At 46.4% G+C, this 25,600-nt stretch overlaps 1 protein-coding gene across 6 annotated transcripts in view; it reads right to left on the bottom strand.

The window, feature by feature from the left end:
* Positions 1–25,600, bottom strand: part of NTM (neurotrimin) — a 965,418-nt gene that overhangs the window by 211,738 nt on the left and 728,080 nt on the right. The gene's annotated exons all lie outside the window — the stretch shown is intronic.

Raw genomic sequence — 25,600 nt, 5'->3', positions numbered from 1 at the left:
AGGTCACATACTAAGATAGAGTAGCGACTGGACCTCTGGTGGCCTCTCTCCGGGAGACCCGTAGTCTACCCACCAAGGTCCTAGTCTGCCTCCTAGTTTCTGGCTTCCAAAAAGTCCTAGAAGGAACAGAAGTTGAGCGAAGGACTGGCCAGGCAGGGACTTCCGTCTGGGTAATGAACCGTCATCTGTGCCTTTCTAAGTGATTCATGTGGGCTGGCCTGCTTGCCACCCAGGTTGTTAATGCCTTTAAGACACGGCCTCCCTGCTGAGCCTCAGTGGTGGTTAACAGCAGCTGGTCCCGTGGCAGGTATACAGACACCTGTTGAGGGGTATTCTGGACATGCACACGACATTGTTCACGGAAAGGACAGAATGGAAAGGAAGAATGACCGCCAGTCACACGCATAACCCTGTCCTTGGTTCCCTTGCACTCCCGCGGCTCGATCTACATTCTCCGTGGCTCTGTACAGCGGACCACACACACATCACATCACCGAAGCTCTTATTAACTGATGGGTCTCCTAGTGAGCCTTCCGGGGACATGTTTGGGTTTAGACGAGATAGCAGATTTGTCTCCACGAATGCATTTTTGTGGAAAGCACATAGATTTACCTTCCCGCTCACCTACTCAAGATCCTCTCTTCTGTCTCCCCGCTTTTCCCCAAACCACCCCTGTGCCCTTCCAGCCCCCTCTCTGTCCTTGCCATGGACAGTGCATTTTATATGAAGCTGTAAAATTTGATGACAGCTTTCCTTGTCAATGTGGCCCTCACGCTGGTCCCTCGGTGATATATGGCACTGACCCTCCGGCAGCGAGCAGTCTCATTACAAATGAGAGAAAAGAGAAAGAAAGAAGCAAAGGAGGCGGGGGGAGTCAAGATGGAGAAAGAAGAAGGCTGACAGGACAGGGCACAGGAGAGAAAGAGAAAAATCATAGGAGATGGCCAGAGAGGAAAAACATAGGGAAAACATTTTGTAAACGGAGAGAAAGGAGAAAACAGAGAGACAGGCTTTCCCATTCTCTTGGGTTCTTTGTTGTTTCCTATTGGATGAATGTGTGTGTTTGAGTGTGTGCATGTGTGTGTTCGTGTAATGTGTATCACACGTACCATCAATCTAATTCTGGGCAGCACTGCGACAGACTCTGAACTTGGGGAAATTCTGAGCAGGGTTAAGATTAAGTGCCTTTAAAGAAACGCCAACCAACCAAGGAGCTCCAGAGAGAGACTGAGCAGGACGGGGGCGTGGGCAAGGCAGGCGGCAGTCCAGGCTCCGCTCTGGACCCTGCTGTGTCCCCCGGTCAGCTGTGTGCCTGGCCCTTTCTGAGGCTACACTGCTGATACCTGCTGATGTCTGTCACTGGCAGCTCCAGGCCAGGGGAGCAACATCTCCAGGGCCCATGTAGGCAGGGGACCCTGGTTTCTTTCCTCCTGGCAGGGGAGACCCATCTTTCAGCTCCCTTACCAAATTTATGAAGTCTGGCAGTCAGTGGCATTGGTAGAGCCCAGGTTCTTTGTTATAAATATTTGTTCCCATGAAAACCCTGTTGATTTGCCTTTAACAGCCCCAGGGGAGGCTGATTTGCTGACTACAGAGTTGCCTAAATAAAAGCAGTTGGAAGAGAATCTTACAGAACACACTAGTGGGAAAAACCCACACGGCCTCTCCAGGTGTCCTATATACCAGGAGGCGCCCCTCTTTGGTCTCCCCTGTTGTTTACCTCGCTTGGGCTCCTCTCTAGCAGGGACTACCTTTAAGACTAATCTCAGCCTTGGCAGGGTCCAAAGGTCCCCAGTCCCGGATCTCCCCACAGTCTGGCATCAAGCCACCTCTCCCGAGCTACTGAGCAAGGGCTCCCGCCAGGGCACAGCCTGGAGCACGACGATGCTTTGCCACCTTGTCCCTAAACTTCCTATTTGGCGCCTACAGCACTTTTCCTACATTTCAAATTAATAGGCAGTTTGGGTGTTCCCCTTTCAGTCTCGCGCATCGAGGCGGACGCTGCAATGAATGCCAGCCCATGGTGTCTAGGTTATTAGATATGTCTGCAGAATGCGGGTAATTTGTGTTTCTGCCTTATGCAATTGGCACTAATGGCACATGCATAAAACAGAGCCATCTTCCAAAACACACGTCAAAAGAATATATTTACCCGGCACAAAGGCTAGGAGCAGAAGAATTGAACTCTAATGATAACATGTTTGTAGAAAAGCGATGCACTTAAGTTATTATATATGAAAACTATTGGCAAAATTGTCAGTCTAGGCTTGTTAGAGAGAGAGGATGAACAGAAGGGGTGGGTCTGTCTGCGAGGAGAGAGGGGCGCGAAGCTGCGGAAGGACACAGATTACAAGCAGGAAAGGAAAATAAAATGAGAATTAAAGCTTCCAAAGTAGAATTTAAGAGAGGAACAGGAGGGGATTTCATGGGTCAAAAGGGGGGATGGCAAGAATAGAGCTCGGAATAGGATCTGTAATGGACCAGCTTTTCACTTATATTTTCCGTACTTCATAGTCTTTTTACTTAAATAAATGGAGTCGAGCATTTTCCATTTAGTCCCTCATCTCCTGCATTTCATCACGCCCCTGCTGACCCGGGAGTCTTGCACATGACTTGGGATATTTTCAGCATCCATATTAGACTCTAGCCTCCACTGTGGCCACCGGTGGCTATATGCATTTTGGTTTATAACTCCCTTTTTGTACTTGGACCTTGATGCTGGTTTGTGTTTTAAGAGCAAGGAATTAACACCATGACCCAGATTTTATATTCAAAGCAAATGAGGTCCCGGGAAGAAGGGCTTCTGGATGTCATCACATGAGACAAGTTCAGTGATTGAGATGAGTTAGGCTTCCTCAGGCTCATGTAGTGAAAGCCTCCTCTGTCTCTAATATGGGAACAAAACCACTGGCCTTTTCTACTTTTCTCCTGTAAACACTGCAAACTTGGAAGAGAGTTAAACCAGAAGGGCATATCAAGGTATTCATTTGACAGATTTTTGATAGCGGAAAAGGGTGTCAAAATGGTTAGTGCAAGATATTGGATTATCAAAAAATGATTAATGTACAGGCTCACACACAGCCCCACGCACGCACGCACACCAGAAAATCTATTTCCATAGACTAGCCTCTTCTAACTTGTAGTGGGCCACTCAGATCCTATCGAGGGGTGCCAGTGGGGTTTAGACTACAGATCAGCTACAGAGTACATACTGCATCTGTGGATAATCCAGAAAAGTATGCAAAACTCTCTTTTGTTGCTACTGGCATGGCTCTCTCTGGGGGTCTGGAGGACAATCTTGCTATTAATCCTCGCAGAACCCTAGGCAGATAGGCAAGTGCTATTCTCCTCCTATTCCCAGATGAGGGGAGGCAAAGGACCAATCAACACTGAAGATTAGTCCAATGTGGTATAGAAATTCCATCCTCGAAAGTAGCCCAAGGTCTGATTCTTTATACGGAGTGGTTTGAAATGTCAGCACTGTAGATAGTCCTGTGGCAAAGTGGGGCTAGTAGACCCACAGGGCATCAGAGGTCTTGGCCACAGTGAAGATTCGGTGGAGTGGTTTCTCTGCAACCTTGAGGCGGTACCTATAGTGGGAAATGAAAGCCACTGCCAGGATCTTAAGGGTCTCAGTCCGTTGTTTCCAGGGAGACCTAAACTCAGCCAGAGAAGCTAAGTGTGGTCACACCTCCTCACGCCTGTTCTCTTCACTTTGCTCGTCTTTGAATTCATCAGCCCACCAATCCCTGGGGAGAAGGGAAACGTTCTGGCACCCTTTCAAAACTCTGCCTGGTCACATGGATCCAGAGATCTCCAGAAATACAACATGTAAGTTTGAAGAAGCCATTATCTCCGATCAGTCTTAAAGCCAGAGCTGTTCGACATGTGCAGAAAGAAAATAACAACATAAACAAAGAGAGAAACAAAGACAGGAATTAACAAAAATCATCAGCCGAGCTGTAAACCCAAGCTGTGACTGGGGGGAGAGGCAAGCAAGGCTCAGACTGGGGGCTGGATTCAGCGTGGCGACAGTGAATTCACAGAATCTCATTCTTCTCGATTTCCTATTAATTTCCCTGCTCTATAGCTCTGATGGGGACTCTTTTATTGAAACATATATTCTTTACACAGCATATTATAAATCCTTATCTCCTCAGGAGCTGAGGCACAGTTAGGCATGGCATTGTGATTCCAGCCCCTTGATGGGGAACTTGGTCTAGACCAGCCGCAGTGGTGCCGTGTGAACCTCCAGCCCGGTTTTGCCAGGTGATTCATTTCGTTTACCGGCTCTGCCCATCTGTGGCCTTGCAGAAGATCTCCAGAGCCCAGCAGAGATGGCTCTGCAGTAGAGGGAAGTGATGCCACGGGACCAGAGGACTGCCAGCTCATTTCAATTGTGACCGAAAATCCCATTTCAGCTTAGGATGGCAAAGGCAAACAATTTAATGCGTTAACTTGCACTGACTCCTCACCCAGCTGCTTCCCATCTTGATGGAAGGGTAAGAAGGTTAATTATTCCCAGGCTCATCTTTGGACTTCACAGACCATATCATGGCTGCTGGGGTGGGAGGAGGGCCGATCTGGCTAGACCCAGGTGTTAGGAAGACGGTAGTGGTAATGAATTTGGCAAGCTGCTGCTGCTGGCTTTGATACCAGAAGAGTCAGTCGTGAGGTCAAGCATGCATTTCCCCATATTCAGAGACCAGGAGGACAAGGAGCAATGCTTCCTACCACGGCACAATGTGCTTTGGACACGATGACCAACCCTGGCAGTGCAAGTGTCAGAAACGGACAGTCTCAGTATGAGACCATATGTGGAACAAGCATCTTCTCCCCATACATCCTGCTTTGAGGGAAGACCACAGAGCTACCGTGGCTTGGAGTGTTCCCTGCCTCTGGGAATTAGGTCCAGACACTGTTAAGAATGTGAGGAGGACCAGCAGATGTCTAGGGGGAAGACAGCATCCCTTTTGGTATCAGAAAATGGGAGCCACCCATGGGCAGACTAGGCTTTCACCCATTGGCAGTTGCTGGAGAAGGAGCCTGAGAAAGGATGAGGTGGGCTGGGGGAGAAGATTCTACTATATACTATCTCTACTCCTCTCCCCCTCCTAGCCCCTTCACCCCCTTGAGGACATCATCCTTAAAATATATTTCATTTCACAGCTGCATTATGGTACCACAAAATCCTGGGAATCCAATTTAAGAACAGATTACCTCCTCACTTACTTCATTTGAAGCAATTACATGTTAATTTTCATTGAAACCAGCCTAATGCATACCAATCTGATGCTGCAATCTCATTTGAATACTTAAGGGAACATCTACTGGGTTGGGGGCTCCAGAGATTTATATTTAAAGGGCCACTTCATCATTCTTTTCATTGGTGGGCTCTCATCTATTTCCGGCCCCTCCCGCTGTTCCTCAGGAGGGCAGTTTTCCCATGGTGAAGGAAGGAAAAGCGAATCAGCTGGAAGGAGCTGTGCTTGGAGAGGAAACCCATGTTCTGGGGTTTCTATCTTTTCTCTGCCATTTTTGCCGTGTGTGTATGGTGAGGAAAACACCTCCACCTTGCTTTGTCTTCCTGGCAAAGTCAAGATTCATTCTCTGCCACCTGCACGGGAGAGGAGGGAGGGGCGATGCCAAGCCCCAGCCTTTTCTCAGCCTTAATCTGCCCTCTCAATCTACAACCGTCTCAAATTGTTGATTGCTACGTATTGTATTCCCAGCCATTCACCTAAGGAGGAAATAGCTGTCTAGACAAACCCGCGCATTGATTTGAGCCACTGGTAATTAATAATACTCAGGGACTTTGAAATCAGCTGGCTTTTCAGTTTCAGAATGGGAGGGTTTTGTTTTTTGTTTTTTTGTGTTGTTTTTAAGGCTTGTCTGCCTAGCTTATGCATTTAAACTGAAGAAATTCATGTCTGAAGCTACAATTCAATTAGACTGTAAGACTGTGAAGGACCCTGACACTATTGTGAAGAGGCAGTATCAATGTGTTTTATAGTATGCTGTAATTAATCTACACTGGCATGGAGGCAGGCAGATGGGAGTGACAAGACTGATTTAAATCAAGATAGTCCAGAGTTGGTGGTTCCAAAGCAGCCCACATGCTTCTCCCGTTTCAAGTTAGGTAGTTGGGGGATGTGGAGACGGTGAAGGAGCTAGACAGGTACCTATAACTATTGCCTAAACTGGCCCTGAAGTAGAACAGATGTCTAAAATACATATTATTCTGCAAAACGCATATTTATGGAGCCCCCACCGTGTGCGTCTTCTTACAGCCAGGAATACATCAGTGAAATAAGAAAGAAGTGACAGAGGCCCTGTTCTCCTGGAGCTCACACAAGCAAAAACCAAAATAAGCAAATACATCAGATGATAAATGCGTTGGAGAAAAACCATTGAGGCTAAGGAGGACAGGCAATGTGGACGGTGGTAGTAGTTTACAAAATATTTTAGTATGATTCCATCACATCAGCCAAGCAGGTTAGAGCCTGTTGGCTTTGAGATTTTCTTCCTGGGAGGAATCAAAGGACCTAGCATGACAATTTCTTCAGTATTAGTTACACGAATGACAGTAATGCTTTCTGTATCAGGGCACTTTAAAGCCCCTTGCCAAATCACAGCCCTCCACTTTACCAGTAATGACTCGTCACTCTTTCCACCAGCAGAACCCTGCATAAGCCAAAGGATCATCTGTGATAAGGCCGGTAAGACAGACCAGGAGGTACACACAGACCGGGGAGAAGGGTCCCCACTCCCAAAGCCTAGTTTGAAGCCTGACATACCTTTCTAACCTTTTTAATCTCAACAACAGAAAGAACAAAAACCATGCTGCCTTCCCTGATAGAGAGCTTGGCAAATACACTTTTTGTCCTCACGTAGCAAGACTGAATACCATTTGCATTGCTAGAGGGTTTACTAGAATGGTAGAATATAGTTGCAATACAAAGAAATCATAATTTTAAAAGAACCCTCTTGATTTCTAATATAAATTTTCTAATGCAGAATTTGAAACTAATGTGAGTCACTCAGGAACTCTGGACTTCTGTGGCTAGTGGGGGCTGGGGAGATTCGCCTTAATCCATCAATGCCAGGACATAGTCTCACCCCTTGAGAATATACTAGCATAAGCTCTGTATTGTCCTCTATGGACCCCTGCCACTTTCACTCCCCTTTCACTTGGGCTCCCCATGGCACTTTTCTTTCTTCCCTTTAACCCGTCATTCATTCATTCACAGTATTTTAATTAACTGCATTACTTTCCATCTTTACATCTACAAAGGAGGTTGGCACCAGGGAAAGGGTCTAGCCCTTTGTAAAGAAAAGTCCATAACTCTGTCATCCTCAGCTGAGTTCTTGCTGATCTTACTAACATGTACTTGCCTATCCTAGTCAGCCCAGCCACAGTATTCCTTCATGCCAGGCACTGGGCTAGGCGCCTGTGGGGTAAGAATCAATCCTTGCCTTAACGTAGCTCTAATGACAATCATGACACAATGGGGTGACCGCTATGACGGCAGTATTTGCAAGACGCTGGGAGTCCAGTGAAGGGGCTCAGCCATCCACATATCTGTTTTCCTGTTCATATCCTGTTCTCCTCTACTCTGCTCTGTATCTAGAGAACCGCCTCTCCTGTGCTCTCCAGGCTTCCTGGTCCTCTGTCTTCAGCATCAGCTTGGTCAGTGGAAGGGCAGGAGGTTGGCAGAAGGCACCCTTCTCCTCTGTTTGGATGGTAGCAAAGCCAGTGGCTGTGATTGACTCTCCTCCCTGCAGGTATAGCTTTTGCCAGCTTTTGACAGCTCAAATTAGCTTTTGCCAATCAATGAAGCAACAGGAATGCAAAATCATCATTTTGTAAATTAAGTGAACATTAGAAAAACAAGGACAAGTGGTCAGGGGAACACTAAGTCATGGCATTTAGCACAGATCTTGGGCCCAGAGCTGGCTTCCTAGAATCCCCAAGTGGCACAGTTACCAAGTGTGGTGGAATGTCACTGAGTCCAGACGATGGCTGTGCCTCTCCTTACAAGACGAGTCCGCCTACTCCTTCAGAAATCCCTTCTTAAAGTCTGTATAGGAAAAGTTATGGAGGCCCACTCTTCCTTTTACCTACAGGGTGATACAACTCAAGGTCATCAGCGGTAGAGTTGACAAACAATAGGTTAATAGATCACCGTGCACCTGGTGAGGGAGACTTTGGACTAAAAAGGCATACAGAATGTCCCACGGACTGGGTTTCAATTAGGGGCTGCAGATCATTACTGTATGACCTTGAGCAAGTCAGACCACCTTCTTGGACTTAGGTTTCCTTATCTTCAAAAGGCTGAACTAGAGGCCCACCAAGATCCTTCCCTACAACTTACCTACTCTTGCAGTTTGTGTAGAGAGCCAACCTGGATTCCGCATACTCTCCCCTGCCCTACAGAACTGACTGTGGGGCATGCAGAGCAAATGGAAATGCAGAGTGTGTGGGGGGGGAGGGGGACAGCAAAGGGAAGAGGGCAGCAGTGAGTCCACAAGCTATGTTTCCTATATGGGTGACACCATTCTCTCTGAAAAAACAATTTTACCTTGTCAAAGTGGTTTAATTATGGTAATCGGAACAAGGCAGCAAACCAAGGGCCCCACCTGTCCCACTAGTGGTGGCCCAGGAAGGGGCATGTGCTAGGGAGGCCCTGGGGCTGTGGGGACCTCAGTCATGAAAAGCTTTTGCAGGGGCAGAAATGCATTTCAAGCGGTACCCAGCTCTCCCTACAGGAAGCCAACTGCCTTGACACACGCCTTGTACGACACTTGCTCTTTATTTTAAACACATTTTTAGATGTCATGTCTGAAGCAAGATAAGACCTTTTCAAAAGCATTCCATATTTACACTTCCTTTATTTTTTTAAACAAAAGCTTGTGTCTGAATGGAAACGCACCTTCAAAGGATGCCTTTTAAAGAATCCGTGGGACAGAGAAAAATGTGTTGATGATGAAATAAGTTCAACTGTACAGTACGAAAAAAATATTCCTGCCCAGAGATGAGAAAGAATGACATGAGATGGGACAAAAGGCTTGGGGCCGGTGAGGAAGGCCGCAGCAAGCGGATAAATTGGGTAATCAGGCTGGAGCTGTCATAAATGGGGCTGAAGTCTCATGCCTGATGTTTCCTTCAGATTCCTTTCCAGTCTCTGAGCATCACCAGCTCTTTGTCTTGTCACTCCCAGAAATGACAAGTCAATGAACCCAAAGAAGTGCATAGGGAGTCCCTTCAAAACACAACTGTATTCTGGAAAGAGGCCACTGAAGTGACTTGGCGGGGGCTCTATGTTTACCGCCTCTCAATCACTCCCACATCAGATCGGCTTCCCTCACAGCCCAAGAGACCGCGCTCTTCACTGGGGCAGGGTGCACCATCTGGGGATGGGGGTGGCCCAGGAGGCCTGCGTCCTGCCTCTCCGGGATGGAGGTGCCGTGGTCACAGCTCGCTGGGATCCCTGCTGGGGATGAGCCTGCAAGGCAAGGAACCCAGGGCCCACCTGAGCCCTTCCGGGCACTTCCATCCTCACTCCAGCAAACACCTGTTTTGATCAGGAGGGTACAGGGATCTGAATGAGACGCAGAGGGAAAATTTGTACTTGGTGCACACAGGCTGGCTTTGAGAAGAGGAGAATTCAGGTCATGATGTGGAGTTAAGATAGCTTTCCTCTTTGTGATCTGTGGATGAAAATACTATTTAAATGCAAATACAGAGGCATTTATTACAACTGTGGTTATGATTCCAAAGTTATTTAAAAAGCAAGTCACTGGTTGAATATCTTACCAGCCACCCAGGTGAAGTGTCTGGGTGAGGTCGGCAGAGAAGGCAGTGCCACAGAACACAGCAAGGAAGGAGCCCCCTCTTACCCTGAACTCTGTCAAGGTAATCAGGCAATTTGCATAATGGAAACAAACAAGAACATCCTTTGAGGGAGGGGCCCATAAATAGTAACTAGGAGAGGATGACAGGGAGGAGGAGCTTTCAAGATCTCTATTAGGGGAACCTTTCACTCTGTCTAAAAACCTAAAAAAAGATGGTCCAGTAGTCCCAGCAGGAATTCAAGTGCCTTCCAGAGCTCTTCTGGAGGTGGCAAGACCCCCTCTGGTTGTGTCCCCAACTGTGATCAAGGACCATTATCTTTGCCTTCTTTAAACTAAGAGAACAGAGTTGCTCTTGTTTTCATTCAAAGCCAGCCTGGACAGAAGCCCTGGGAAGTGGGTGGATGGGCAGCCCCTTCCCCTAACTGGGAGACTGCAGGCCCTAACGTGTGTGCATGTAGAGGGAGGAAATTTCCCAGTAAATGTTTATGAAGGACAACGCAGGCGTCCAGGTCCAAGCCTTGCCCTCTGAGAGCCCGGGGAGGTTCGGGTTTAAGAACAGGCACCATCTCTGACGCAGGGATGCGCGGGGAGCCAGCGCCAGTTTTGCCCACGTAGTACTTAGCCGCACATGAGCTCCCAGTGGAAATCTGGTTTTCATGATGTTGACTCGGCTGGCCATGCCCCATACCAAGACTAAAACATCATTTTCTATCAATTCAGAGAAACTCAAGGGATTTTCTAAGAAGTCCCATTATTTACTAAGTGAATGGCTTTGGAAAAAAAAAAAAACAAAACTTTTTTTTTCTTGTGTCTTTCTTCTTTTGTACTTTAACCCCCAATAGGTTATCTGTACCCTTCTACGAGACTTGCCTTTCAAGACGTATAGTGAGGCTAAATGTTAGGGGACACTAGTTTCTTTCATTTATCATTCAATGCCTTATAGTGGATAGAAGAAATGATGCAAGACTTCTTCAATTGTGGTCTGTTTGGGATGCATCCATCTGCATGGCGCTGTCCCAGCCTGGGTCACACAAACTAGAAGGCACCCCATAAAGAAGGCCATACATGGGGAGATGAGGAAGAAGGGAGGGCAGGGATAGCTTGGCCCTCATTCCAGACAATCGGGGAAGCAAAAGGAGAGGGAAGGAGTGAACTTCTCTTGTGTGGCAGAGAAACCACTTGCAATCTGAGTCATTTCTAGCCTTGGTTGAAAACAGTAAAGTTTCCCCCTCCCGTTGCCAAAATGCTTACATTAGAATCAGACTGGTTTCCTTCTGCCTCAAGCACGAATCACTGACAGTCTCACCAGCAAATGCCAACTAGTGTTACAGGGCTTTTATTAACAATTGGGATTATGGAGACAGGCTTCGATCCCAGTTGGGGTTGACCAGCTGGAAGACATGTGTTCTATTTTACCTCTTGAAGAACTGAGATAAATAAAGATGTATCCAATGGAATAAATCTGAAGCCTAGTGCTTGTTTTTCCTTAGTTGACTTGGATGTTTGAGACATCCACAACTCTTTTCAGAAGGTCAGTTCCTTTAACTCTCATTGCTATTCCTGAGGTTTCCCACCTTATACACAGAAGACTCTGGACTTGCTGAGGGCTGCCGAGGACCATAACATGGATTAGACATCACTTCCCCATGTCTACCCTGTGTTTCAATCTCTGGGCTGCGTTGAAACCATATTCATATTTAAGCTTATCAAAACATAGCCCAGGATGATATAGTCCTTCTGTTCACTTACCCTGCTCTAAAGAATTTGAGGTCTGAAGTTCTTCACCCCAAATTTTCCCCCAAAAAGGGAAAGAAAGGAAAAAAAAAAGTCAAGAGGTCAAAAACTTTGGACTGATAGATACATGTATAAGTGTACACGTACACAGACACACACATACACACACACACACACACACACACGTGGAAAGCTTTGGAAACTTCTTGCCATACATATTGCCACAAAGGAGACTAGCTTATTCTATTTCAAACTGAGTGTAAACTTTGAAGCATATTTTCACTTCTCTTGTAGCACAAAATGAGAATTCCACATCCTACTTTTCCTCTTTAGGAAAAGGACATGAGAATACATTCTCTATGATGACGGAAGTGCAAGAAAGAATTCTGTTTACTCATTTAAATCTTGGAAATATGTCCAGAAATAATAGCATGTTTTAATGTAATTTTCAAATTAAAAAAAAATCCCTCTTTCCTTAAATTACCTCTTGTCACAAAATTTTGACTTCACAGGAATATGATTAAAAACATTTGCAGTGAAGCCATTTAGCCAAAATAGAAAAAGGCATTAAGACTGAGGCCACTAGCAGCTACAATATAAGGAACGTTCTTAGTGCAGGTCTACCATTCACTCGCTCACACTTCAGCCACAGGCTGACAATTCAGCTCTCCAGGGAGGTAATTGTCCTTGATAGAGATAAGGCATATAGCAACACTGAAGAGGATACTATTTCTCAAGTCTGTCCATCTTAGGAAAACCAAAATTATGGGCAGAGGAGTTTGTCATTCCTTTATTCAATCATTCATTCACTTTGTCAACAAATATTTGTCGCACTGAACTGGAGCCCAGCGTGGTTCTAGGCACTAGCACAGGGCACAGAAAAGACAAGACTCCTTCTCTCCCATTGGTTGGAAGAGAGACATGCTAGAACAACGTACCAGTTTATTTTAGACAGCAACGTGTGCTCTGAAGACCACACACAGGGCAAAGGACTAGAGGATGATAAGAAAATTGGGCGGTGGATGGGGAGTGTTTTACCTTCACGGAAGTCCACTTTATGGAGGAAGTACTGGTCCTACAATTGAAATAGTGGGTGGGAGCCAACCACATGCAGATCTGGGGTAGAGCGAAGGGAAGAACAGGGAGAAGGTGCTGAGAAAGGAGAGAATCTGGTGCGGCCCAAGAACAGAGGGAAGACCAGCATGGCCAGGCCAAGTGGGCCCCACTGAACGGAGAGGCTTGAGGTAAGGATGAAGGTAGACAACAGCTCTTGTGGGCCTTGACGCCTCAATAAGGAGACTGGATTTTAAGTGCAAAGATTTTGGTCTGAGGGGTTCCAGGCCAAAAACCTAAGTGACTAGATTTATCTTTTGAAAAGATGTTTTGACTTCCTTCTGAGGACAGAGTGTCAAGAGAAGACCAAGAGAGCAGGAAGAATGTTAGGAAGCTCATGTGATTATTATTATTATTATTATTATTATTATTATTTAGAGTAATGGCTTTATTTTTTTCATTTGTTTTTATTTTTTTAATAATATTTTTTATTATATTATGTTAGTCACCATACAGTACATCCCTAGTTTTTGATGTAAAGTTCCATGATTCATTACTTGCGTATAACACCCAGTGCACCATGCAATACGTGCCCTCCTTAATACCAGTAATGGCTTTAAACAGAGGCTGTGGAGATACAGATCAAAGTGTGGATTAGGGATGTATTTTGGAAGTACACTCTACAAAACCAGTGCATGGATTGGAAATAGGCATGACAGAGGAATAACATTTGACTTCTACCTTTGTTCTCAACAACACGGTGGAAGATGCCATTCGTAATGAGATGGAGTAGGCCTGATTACAAGCTTCGAGAGAAAAATCAGTCATTCTGTTTGAACCATGTGCAGGTAACAGTCTGTTAAAATCACCCTTTGAAATCACAGTCAGCATCATCATATGTTTGCATGGGACTGTCCAACAAATCATTCCCAGAAGTCTGGCGATGTGGAAGCAATGATGTAAATTTATGAAAGAGATCCCGAGAGTCTATGTGACGATAGGGTGGAGTAAGATGATATAAAGGACCAAGCAATGTCCAGGGAAGTAGGACAGAGAAAGCCAGGGGAGTGGTGTGTCATGGAAATTCAGAAAATTAGGAACAATGAGAATGTTCCTGATTTCAGGATCTTTAACTCCTGAAAAAATATAGAGCTTTTATTTGAACTACGACTCTATGTTGTCAAAACCAGTGGACAGGAATGCCTCAGGTGTCATAAACCACTGGGACAAGTTAATTTTGTGTCCCTGATGCCAGCTGGAAATTAGAAGGGGGAGTCTGTGTAGGGCTAGTCTACAGTCATGATGCCTGTTCACCTTTCCTTTGGCCAAGAGGTAATATTTGTGAGAACGGGTCTCTACTCTAGCCACAGGGACTGCTACAGTGTCCGCCAAATAAATAGCTGTCAAATGAATAAATGCATGCATTTGGGAGCTTTACCTGCCTTTCAGGGATTTTTTTATAAAAGCTTTCCAGAACTCAGAAAGTCACTCAGTTTATGCTCAGGACTTCACAAAGACCCGCGCTGAAATAATCCAGACGCATCTCCCCTAACCCAGTTGTAAATATTTATGGATGAGCTATCAAGGTCCACATCACAGAATGAAGCATCCCACTGAACCACCAGGACCTTTTGACTTATCACAGGGAAGCTGCAAAATGCCATCAAACACACAGGAGGTATGAGAAGGGATGCTGTGGATGTCTAAGATTTATTATCACAATCCACTTGGCTCTGGACTTTTAACATTTTAAACAAACTCAGACAGAGCCGAGTTGGTGTAAACCCTCTGCAGACAGCTTATAGGTGGGCAGCGGGCACAGACAGATGGGACACTGGAGAGAGGAAGCGGCGTAAATGCCAAGTGACCAGAGCACTGGCCAACCTGGACACCTTCTGCTGGGTACTTTTGTTTACTAATCTCCTGTTCTTGGCAGCTCCTTCCGTGTGTGGTCACATGGCTTCTCCACACGGAGCTGCTTAATTGCTGCCAGCGGAGACTCTGACCCTTTTCGTCCAGATGGCTCAAATCTCCCCAGCATCGATGATCCTGACACTCTCCCGGATGAAGCCCAGTTGCCTCATTACTCCTGAACAGGGCCCCTGTAAAGAATTCCCTGATGATGATCACCTTGGAAAAGCAAAGCAGAACTCTCAAGCAAAGAAAGGCAAAGAAAAAGAGGGTGGGAAGACGGCGAGCAGTGCCGGGTAGCACTCCCCTAGCCCCTTGCATTTCTGGAATATGCCTGTGTTTATTTATAACTCAACATTCAAACTAATTATTAGCTGAAGGCTTTCAAGTAAAAATGTAGGTCAAGCAATATTATATGGGGTAATGGCAATTGTTTCAGCTTCAGGGAACATGTAAGTAATTGAAACTCACTATTTCACTGACTTACTACAGGCCAACATCCACCCTATTAGCCATTGAACACGTGCTCCCAGACCACCCTCAAACTGACTGGCTTCTAGATTCCCGAGGAGTGGCTGGTGTAGAGAGAGGACTTTGCAGGTTGGTGGAGCCAGGTACTCTACCCTTACCCCCTTTCAGAGCACATGCAGGTGCGGCTAGAACTCTCCCTCTTCCTCCGTCTCAAAAGTATCTTTAGGGTAGGAGAAAGAGCTGGGTATGGTGGAGGGGGGCCCAAAGCCAGGCGCACCGTGCATGAAGCAATCAGCTCAGCACTCAGGGGCCAGCCCAACTAGGCCGTGTGAGGACAGAAGCCTGCAGGGCCAGCCAGCCAAGCAGAAAAAAGTCAAACCACCTATTACCACCACCACCCCCACACCGAGGTAAGAGAAGAGTCAACCCCTGATAATTAGGGACGATTAAGCGTGTGATCAGTCTGCTGGAGGCCCCTGAGCTTTGTACTGACCCTGCGAATTTAGGATGAAAACTTCTCTGCTGGATCCCTTGGCTTGTTTCTTCCTGTTTCTGTTTCCTTCCGCTCTTCTTTCTTAATAAGGCCTTCCACCTGCTCCTCTCTGCTGCTCATCCTTTTCCCTCCACTTCCTCATGACCCAGTGGTTACTCTGCTCCCTTCCCTTCCTCTTCGTTTCCCCCTGCTTTTTTCCTAAGACATGATTGTTAATAGCTCTTTTCTGCACTAATACAAATGGGTTCCTGGTCTCACAGTACATATTAAATTAATAAGCAGACACATTTATTTATTCTGAACTTAGAGCATCTCCCTCCCTTGGGAGTTTCTATGTTCCAAGTTGCCATTCATCCTCACTAAATGGGGTGCAGCTTCAAGAAATTGCATTACATCTTAAAACTCTGCTCAGACCTCTGGTCCCAAATCATGCTCCCTCCGCTGTGCTGGGTTAGAGCCTTGGCTGAGTCCTGTCAGGCGCCGCCGGTGGGAAGGTGACAGGAATCTGGGTCAGACGGGGGGTGAGCTGACCGTGGAGGAACCTGAGGTTTTTTTCATGGTGAGAGGAGGAGAGACACAAGTCAACCACCACTGTGAGGCTTTCTCATGTGACTTCAAGGTTGCTCCCTTCGTCTTGCTTCCCATGAAATCAATTTTTAAAGAGGTGGAGTAGTTTCATATCGTGTACTCTTTTATCAAATGCTCACTATTGGGAAGAAAAAGACAGATGAATGGGAAGGAAGGAAGAAATGACGGAAACAAGGAAGGAAGGGAAGAAGAGAAGGAACAAAGGAAGGGAGGGAGGGAGGGAAGGAGAAAGGACATTATCACAAAATGTCTTCACTCAGAAACGTCTACTATAAACATGTGGTGCATATCTTTCATACATTCCTAAACAGCATACATACACTTGTGTGTATGTGTGCATTGTAAGCATGACATAAAATGAGATTACACTATTAATAAACTGCATTCAAAGTTGTTATAGGATAGGGATCTGCCCGTGAAGGGACACTAGCTGGGGAAGGGCGGGGAAATGTGTGTATTGACTCCTGCAGGAGATCAGGCTCGGTGCCAGCCTGCTTCAAGCCTCTTACCTTGTTGAACCCTCACATCAACCCCGAAAGAGGTAAGGAAATGAAATCTCAGAAAAATTAAAGTGTCTTCCCTAAATTCACAAGCCGTTCACGGTGTAGTCAGGACGTGGGCCCGGGAAGCAAAGTCCGAGTATTGCCATTTCTTCCCGGGCTACAGAACATGCATGTAGAAGCCACAGAGGACTCGGATAAAGAAAGACAGTAGGTATGTCCCTTAATTCCTGCCACCCCACCATATAACTTCACTGGGAGGAATGTAACGGTATAGTCTGAAGCTCGTTTAGTAGTTTTGCTTTAAGATACATTAAGCAGAGCAACTGTACAAACACAAAAAGGCATCGCCACGTGGCTGCACATATCAAAGCTCCCAACCTGGAGATTGCATTGGTACTTACGCGCTTTGGAGCAACAAAACGCCCGAGATTAGAAACGCCAGCACGGTAGCAATGGGAAAACTGGCTGCGCAGCTAAGAATCACATTCCTTCTGTACGTTTTCCTCGAAGCCACAATGGACCCCAAAGCCGGTAGAAGGGCCTGATTCCAATCTGGCAGGGAAGACGTGCCAATTGGTATCAGTCTGTCAAATCTGTCTTATAGAAGCCTGGATAGAGGCGGCTGAGAAGGGGGGTGCTGTGTGTGCCCGCGCGCATCTGGGGGTCACCTCCAGAAACATCTGCTGCTGAAGTCCCACAATAGGCATGATGGGGATGAAATGAGGGCCAGCCCTGGCACTGTTTTGCTTTTCTATGGGGCCAATTTGCATTGTAGATGCCACAGGCTCTCCGGGGCCCTCAGGAAAGTGCTGCCTTTACAGTCCAATTTGGCTCTGTTGTGCTCAGTGAGGAATGAGAGCTGCACTTAGTTTAATGCCTCGACACGAGGCGTATGATGTTCGCAGGCACCTGTAAGGGGCTGGGCTGCTGTGGCAGGGATGCGGGGAAGACAGGCTCCACACTTCTAGGCAGACCTGGGGGTGAGGGGTTGTCTCTTGGACAGCACGGAAGCCATGCCAGCCCATGCGGCTCACTTGGACACCCGCAGAAACACCTAACGCTTGCTCTCCTTAGGAAATGTCCTTCAGAAAAGTGACACTGATGGTGTGATCTTCACTGCAAGGTGGGACAGAGACAAATTCCATTAGGAAAGCCAATGACAGAGAACACATTATTTCAATGTGTAGGCTGCCCAGCTCTTTCACACCGTGCCACCTAACCAATCTCTTTTCTGCACTAATACAATCTGCAATTCTGGATTCTCGGTGGTCAGAGGAAAACACCTTGCTATTTCCTTACCTGCAGTAGGAGCCATTTCCCACCTCTTCTCCCCACCCTGAGAGTAAGTAAGGCTCTACCTAGCTCTGGTTCATGGTCCAGCTCTAGGGCCCAGCACTTTTCAGGCACTAGGGACAAACCCTGTTTGACACAAAACATGCACCAGCTCTCGGAGGTCCACTGATTCTCTTCATAGGGATATTTATTTTCAGTATTAAAAAAACCACATTCTGGGTGCCTGGTCTCGTTCCTCACATTGGGGGTAGAACAAAGAAAAATACACAGTCCCTATCCCCAAGGGGTTTACCTTCTACTATGAAATGGAGATGCATAAAAATAAAATGTATGCATATTCCACAAGAATCTCAGAGGACAGAAGGAAGACATACTCAGAGGACTCTGGGGGCTAGAGGAATGCTTCCTGAAAGAGATGCCATCGGAGCTCATTCCTGAGAGATGAGAAAGAATCGTCATCGAGAGAACAGATAGAAAAGCTATGACAGGCAAAATTAACAACTGAGCAAACACTCTGAGGTGTGAGAAAGGTCGTGAGTAAGAAGAACTCTAGGCACTTCTTTCCAGAGTGTGAAGTACCAACAGGGGTGGAGGGGGGATGGGACTTTGAGGTATGGAGGGATCAGGTTATAGAGCGCTTTGTATGCCCAGAGTGCCTGGGTGGCTCAGTTGGTAAAGCGTCCAACTCTTGGTTTCAGCTCAGGTCATGATCTCAGAGTCCTGAGATCGAGCCCCGCATTGGGTTCCACGCTCAGTGTGGAGTCCGCTTGTCCTTTCCTCTTCCTCTGCTCCTCACCCCACTCACGCTCTCTCTCTCTGTCTCTAAAATAAATAAATAAAATCTTTAAAAAAAAAAAAGTCTTTGTGTGATGAGAAACATTCAAAAGGAATAATAAGGGTGTATTTTACATTAACCTACCTGCCATCTGTATGGAGGGTTTTAGGGTGAAAGGCTGATTAAGCCAAGGCAGGATAGGAGGCAGGAGCCCAGATAGTACACGATCACAACAGTTAAGGGAAGAGCTAGTGAGGAATAGGACTCTATTCCTGGTGACAGAGAGACAAGAGCTAGAAAGATATAGAAGAGAGGAAATATAATTAGGATATCAAATTGGAAAAACTTGGTGAGAAATAAGAAGGTCTTGAGATTCTGGCCTGCATGGAACAAATTTTGTGCGTGTGTGTGTGTGTGTGTGCGTGCATGCGTGCGTGTGCACACGCATGCACACACACACATGGTTTGGTTCATCAGTCTCCCCGAAGAGGAGCTACTGACCACCGGCTCCATGGCTTGTCTTCATGTGGCTCCCACCTAGTGGGCGGGGCAGTGTGTGTGGTCCCATCAGAGGAGCAGAAGGTCGTGGGACCCAGGGATCTGGCCACAGGACCACAGCGCATGAGGCCGAGTGATGGCAAAGGTAGAACCCTACTTAGGAATGGCGGCTGCTCGGCCAGCTGGCTCTCCCGGCCCTAAGGTTCCTTTTGTCTAAGTGAGCAGCCTCCTGTGGGGGAATGCAACTGGCGGGATCAATAGTAAAATAAAAGGTGGGGAGGGCAAGAGAGGAAGAAAACAGCAGCTCAAGTCCATAGAGGTAGGGAAGATTGATCAATGGCCTCAGAACAATCCATACTAATTATGGTGATAAGAAGCTGTCAGTCAATACTCTGGATATTAAATTTAGTGGATTGGAGACAACAGGTCTGCTTTCCTTCCCCCCACCATTTTATTTATTGAAACACTCAGATACAAATGAGCATTCAGTGTGAAGATTACATTATTGTTTCACCTGCTTTGAACTGCAAATGCTTTGATAACTGGATTGAAAAAGCTGTCAAATTTCCCTCTGTAGTTTCTATGCAGACGTCTTCCTTCAGCATCAGATGAAATTCCATTTTGTAAAATCTGACAGTGATACTCTTCATTAAATCACAGCTGATAGCTCACCTCGCGTGTCTCCACGCGGCTCCGTGTCTGCACGTGCCGGTGAGGGGCGGGGTGGGCGTGAACCCTCTGAGGGAAGAAAGGAGGGGATTCCCTCAGCAGAGAATGCAGCTAACCCAAGGCAGCCACAGCTGCCCCCCCTTTGGGGGAGAAAGTTGTGCTTCTATGAATGCAGCCATTCAAGTCGGCCGGAGCCCACATGCCTGGCAACAGGAAATGAGGCAATGCAGTCCTTAGAAGTTAGTGGAGATCACTTGCCCCCTGCACCCCCGTTCTGCACATTGTAGTCCAAGGGTCACAGAAGCATGTCCTCATGGGTGCAGCTCAAAGAGGCTGGCGTCATGCCAACTCAATCTCCTCTACTTTTTGGGCCACCTCATGCCCTCATCCCCCTGACTCACTCCCTGCCTGCCCCTGACCGCAGCATTGCGGGTGCCGGCTAAGCCTTGCCCGAATCAATCCCCTCTCTGGGACAATGCGACCAAATGCATACGTTATCAATGATGCCCATCAATATTACAGAAAGGTACTAAATAATCTCCGTTTGGGTCCACCGATTGCTTCCAAGAGTGATGGAGATGAAGCCGTGGGTGTGGTTATCAACCAGGAGGCTTTAATTTGGAAAACTTCTTTTGTTACATTAAATGTGTGCCAACACAGAGAAATGAAGAAACGTCTGTCATAATATCCCAAGTCTTTTCTTCTTCTTCTTTTTTTTTTTTTTAATTTGGAGTTCTAGTCTTCCTGAGATGGCCTCTTTTATTTACCAGTTCAGTCCAGATTAGTTTGTGTGACGTGAGTGCAGGGGAAAAAGGGAGGGGTGGTGGCGAAGAAGGCGTGGCGAGAGCTGGTGCTTATGATCTTCAACCTCCAACTGCTTTGGCATGGGAACCCAGACCAGGGCACCAAGCACCAGGGGGCCTTACTCATACTTTTCATATGAGAAAGCAGCTGTCCCCACAAAGGGCAGCTCGTTGATGTCTCAGCCTGAGTTCCACTGAGAGGAGCAAGGAGTGGCTATCCCGCAGTGACAGGGTTCAGGGCATGGCAGGCACGGAGCCACTGGGGAAAAATCATAGACATGGATTTAAGAACAAGTTCTGCCACGGATAAGCTCCCCTGAACAAGTCACTTCACCTCTTTGGCTCTTAATCCTTAACTTTAAAATTCAGGAACTGGGCTGGATCACTGTTTTGCAGTCTTCATGTTGTCAGTCTGTTAGTGGGTCATGAAGGCAACTGGATGACTTTTAGCTAGCAGGTTATTTTTTTTTTTTTAATGAATAGGAGAGAATAGAAAATAGCACAGTATATTGAACATTATAAGAATAAACTGTATGTCATGAAATTTTTAAAAAGTATTTGAAAGTCACTGGATTAGAAGAGCTTTAAGATTCCTTCCAAATGGAACAAAATATGATTTGATGATCCTGAATCTGAGCGGGCCTCCAACAGCCAGCTTGAAGCCAACAACTGGCTCAGGAGAGAGTTCCATGCTCCATTCCCTGGTCAGCAGAGCTCTTTCCCCTTTATCTTTCATTTACAATTTGATTTTACAATGTTGCTACAATTTCAGTTTCGATAACACGGAGTTAATTAAGACATGATCTCTAAAAGGCAGGTTGTTACAAGGAGATAAGCAGCAGCTTGCACAGGCAGTAAACAGCTGGTGCTCCTGACCAGCTTCCGGGGATTTGCTGCTTTTATAAAGAAGACAAAACTATCGCTCTGATGAAACATAAACATAAAGCTCATGTGAATATTTAGCAGATCCCTCGGACATTGCTCTGGTTGTGATCAAAACAATCGAGACTGTAGGAGAGCAGGGCTCCACATAAAAGTTGCACAGGTTGTTCACTGCACAAAGGAGTCGGCCAAGGGGTACACGGAGGGCTAAAATTCAGATATGGCCCCAGGTTGGGGTTACATCTCTTGATCTAATCTGCACAAAGATGCTGTAGGTTTAACAAACCTTGCACTGTGGCCTATGGTAGCCCACTGGGGCATGTTTTCTACTTCTTAAAAGGTACCCTATAGGCTAGCTGTCACCCGTGGCTGGAACTGAAATTGAAGATTGAAAAGCCACAGCCAAAGTAATAGCATTAGTCAGAAAAAGGCCATCTTCTGGGAACAACTGAGGCGTGTGGTCTGGAGCACAAGCCTCAGAGTAGTTCTAGCATCTGGGTAAAAAGCACAGCCCACAAAGAGAATTTCTAGTACTCCAGTTCATCATACACAGAGGTAGCCCTCTTTAAAAGAAAGGAACAGACACTGGAAGTTTCAGAATGGGCGACCTAATGGAGATGGTTGTGATGGCAAAGGATCTTTACGCTAAGAGCCTCTGTAGGAGTGCTTAAAATAATGGACCACCTCTTTGCATTTAAGACACTATTTGACTTTTTATAAATGAGTCACAATTTGGGGGAGAAGAGATTAATTGCATAAATTAATTCATGTTCTTTCACACACAATGTTACATTGTTTTATCTTTGATTTGTAGGAAACAGGCGTTATTATCCTTTTTCATTTTTGGTCAACTACTGGTATAACTCCTGATGTTTTCACAGTTACTAATTTAAATCAGCCAACACCTCATAATTAAACAGCATCCTAGCTGTTTTCGCTTTCCAAATCATGACACATTTCTTTCTAGTGGGCTCAATGGATACTCAAGATAACAACTATAACATGCTATTTGCCACACATCGTTCTTTGTATTAGCTGGACAAAGGAGGAACTGGTAGAGGGAAAATTTAGGCTGCAGGCAAGTCTATGCAGCAGTGTAAGGTCCGACTCAAGTGCACAATGAGCACAGCAAACAAGCTCCCTTCTGTACAATAAGCAGCCTACCGTCTGTCCATTAGGAGGAACTCAACCAATGTCAGCCCTCTTTCCCTCCTGACCCTTGAAGGTGGTTGGGCCTCTTCACAATTACCCAAGTAAATATATAAGACTAATTTTAAGGAGAAAAACCTGTATTATCTATGAAGCCATTCTTCTCACAGGTGTATCCAGAGCCCCTCATCCTTCTAGGGCCAAGACACATAGACATTCTCAAATAGAAAATCGGCACATATTGCATGGTGCACTGGGTGTTATCCGCAAGTAATAAATCATGGAACTTTAAAAAAAATAATGAATTAATTAATTAAAAAAAGAAAGAAAAGAAAAATCTGCCCAGACTGGCCTGATCTGAAAGCCCATGTCCATGTTACTCACTCACTTGCTATGTCAAGCCAATAGGAATTATAGCTAAAGCATAAAAGAAATTCATAGAGTTGTTTTTAAGTATGAAAAGGGACAAAGTCACTTCCCTAAAGGCTTCACTCATGACGGAACAAGTGGCATTACTGACCATTTAGAATCCAAAGTCACTGCTGTGCAGGAATGCCCTGGTCACCCGTGAACATGGCAAGCATGTTCTCAGCAGCTGGGCTGACATGGAGACAGTGGCCAAGGGAAGCTGACTTGGGATCTTCTGACTCCAGGTTCATTCACACTGGTCACTCTACAAGAGATCGTCTTCCCAAACTCTGTGTCCCCAGCAGAAGGGGGCTGTTATCAATGACACAGCCAGCCCACAGACACAAGACACACTCACATGCTCTCTCCAGAGGGCCAGGCCCCTTGCTGAACCTACAGAAGGGATAGGTATATATGTTGTAAGCTGGCCCTCCATAGCCTAAAGTGTAAGAAATTCCACTTATAGGGAATTCCATTTATCATCTGGAGGCCTTGCAGATCTAGCAGGAGATAAAACCCAAAGTAAGAGCTGGAGCTTTCCACCATGTGAAACACATTTAGTGAGCCAACGTTGGTGACCCTTGGTCATAATCCCATGAAAGGGAGCTACCATCTGCTCAGTGCCTACTATGCATCGGACAGAGTAACATGCCTGAGGTCACTTGACTCAAAGGATGCAGGGCCTGATCTATAAGGATTCCAAAGTCTGTTCTCTTTCCAGTATACCAATGGGTCTCTGACCCTGGTGGCTAGTAGCATGTTTCCCACTAATACGGAGATCCAGGCATGAGAGAACCCAACTAGTGATGGAGACTGGACAAACTAGCACATTCCAGCCCCGATGGAAACACCAGAGAAGAGCCCGAGTCCCGGACACTGTGCATTCCCGAGAACCCTCCATCTTCCTTCCGAGGCCCCCTCCTCTGGACCTTTCACATAGAACTCTTTGGTACCCTATCGCTCTCCCAGCATGCTGGCTCTCCACCAACTGTGTGATGATTTATGGCTTGGTAAATGTCAACTCCCCTCCCGGCAGCCCTAGAACCAGGCAGTCAGGGAGATGAAGACTGAGGAGACAGTGAGGAAAGAATTCAGAGCTTCTGCTGGCCGAGCAGAGCCTGATTGCTCCTTGATGGGTCAGTAATTAATTGCTCCACAGTGTTGGATCCGAGACTGCAGAATTGCGCCTTGCGAATAGACCCTGGAGGGCGGGGGGAGTTACATTGCTTGTAAGGTCATTAAGAGAATATTATAAGTAATACTCCATGACTCCCTCATTAAATACTAAGTGAGTCATTCAATCTTGGGGTTCTATTTCTATTCCCCTTTCTAAATGCAACTTTAATGATTTAAAATCCCTTCAACCCAATTACAGCCCTGTATTCTGATTAGGAACTCGCGCCCATTGTGAGCGGGAACCATTATCCAGCAGCCTATAGCAAAATTAGCACCTAGAGAGGTTGCACTAGGAAATAAATCTTTCCTTGACATTTCAAGACCGATTCCCGTCCAATTACAACACACTCCGTTACTCTGGTAATGTGTAACTGAGTTGCTCCTTGCAATCAAAGGCTGCTGGTCAGAAAGAAAAAAAAAATCATTCAGAAGAAAATAAAAATAAAAATAAAAGCCTAAAAGTTAAGAGGGGCAAGTATCTGGCCGTGGGGTTGAAGGAGGAGGAGGAGCACACTGTGAGATGGTCTCTGTCCCTCAGGCTGGGCTGTACTTTGTCACAGAGGAGCTATGGCAAATGCAGGGGGCTGACAAGACAATAGGGAGTGGTTAGGAAGTGACATCCGACCACCTCCCACTGCCCAGGGAGCTGCTGCATTAGTTAGGATAGTAGTAAGCTCAATGATTTCAATGGCTGACACAAAAGAAAAGTCTCTGGCTCAGGTATAGTCCAGTGTGGGTGTTCCTACTCATGAGACGGGACAGGGGCCACCGTGGGCTCCGCTCAGAGCAGTCGTTCCGCGGCCCAAGCTCAAGAGGTTTCCTCTGTTCCTAACATGGGTCTTCTATGATGGCCTTGCTTAGCAATAAAGAGCTGGCAGCAGGTCTGAAAGTGGTACATGCAACCACAGTAGGCAGAGCCAGACCCCTGGCCATCCCCAGACGCAGGGATGACTGGAGAGCTAAGTCCTTCTTTTTCAGACACAAGAGCACACAAATGAACAGGGAATACCAGTTGAAGCAGACAGGGGACCTCTGTGACACGCATGCCCTCTCTGGCTCTCGTCGTTTGTCTTCTCTACTGAAATGCCAATCAGAAGGAACGGCCCTCAGTCTGGGGATTGCAAGTCTGTTTCTTTCTTTGCCTTCTGTGCTGAGATACTGCCTAGATCATCATGGCCGTCCTTATCATCACGGCTGTGGTACCAAGCGTGACCAGTCTCTCCAGAGCCGCAAGGAAGACAGTGGGGGACGTGTTCCCCTGTAAAGGGACCTCCTTGTGACCCTCTCCTGGTGGCTCAAGATGTTAGTGCTCTGCTTGACCTTTCTGAAAAGGGGCCCC

Source organism: Ailuropoda melanoleuca, chromosome 8, assembly GCF_002007445.2.
Source record: "Ailuropoda melanoleuca isolate Jingjing chromosome 8, ASM200744v2, whole genome shotgun sequence".
NCBI classification, from domain to species: Eukaryota; Metazoa; Chordata; class Mammalia; order Carnivora; family Ursidae; genus Ailuropoda; species Ailuropoda melanoleuca.
This window is presented reverse-complemented; position numbering and strand designations above follow the sequence as displayed.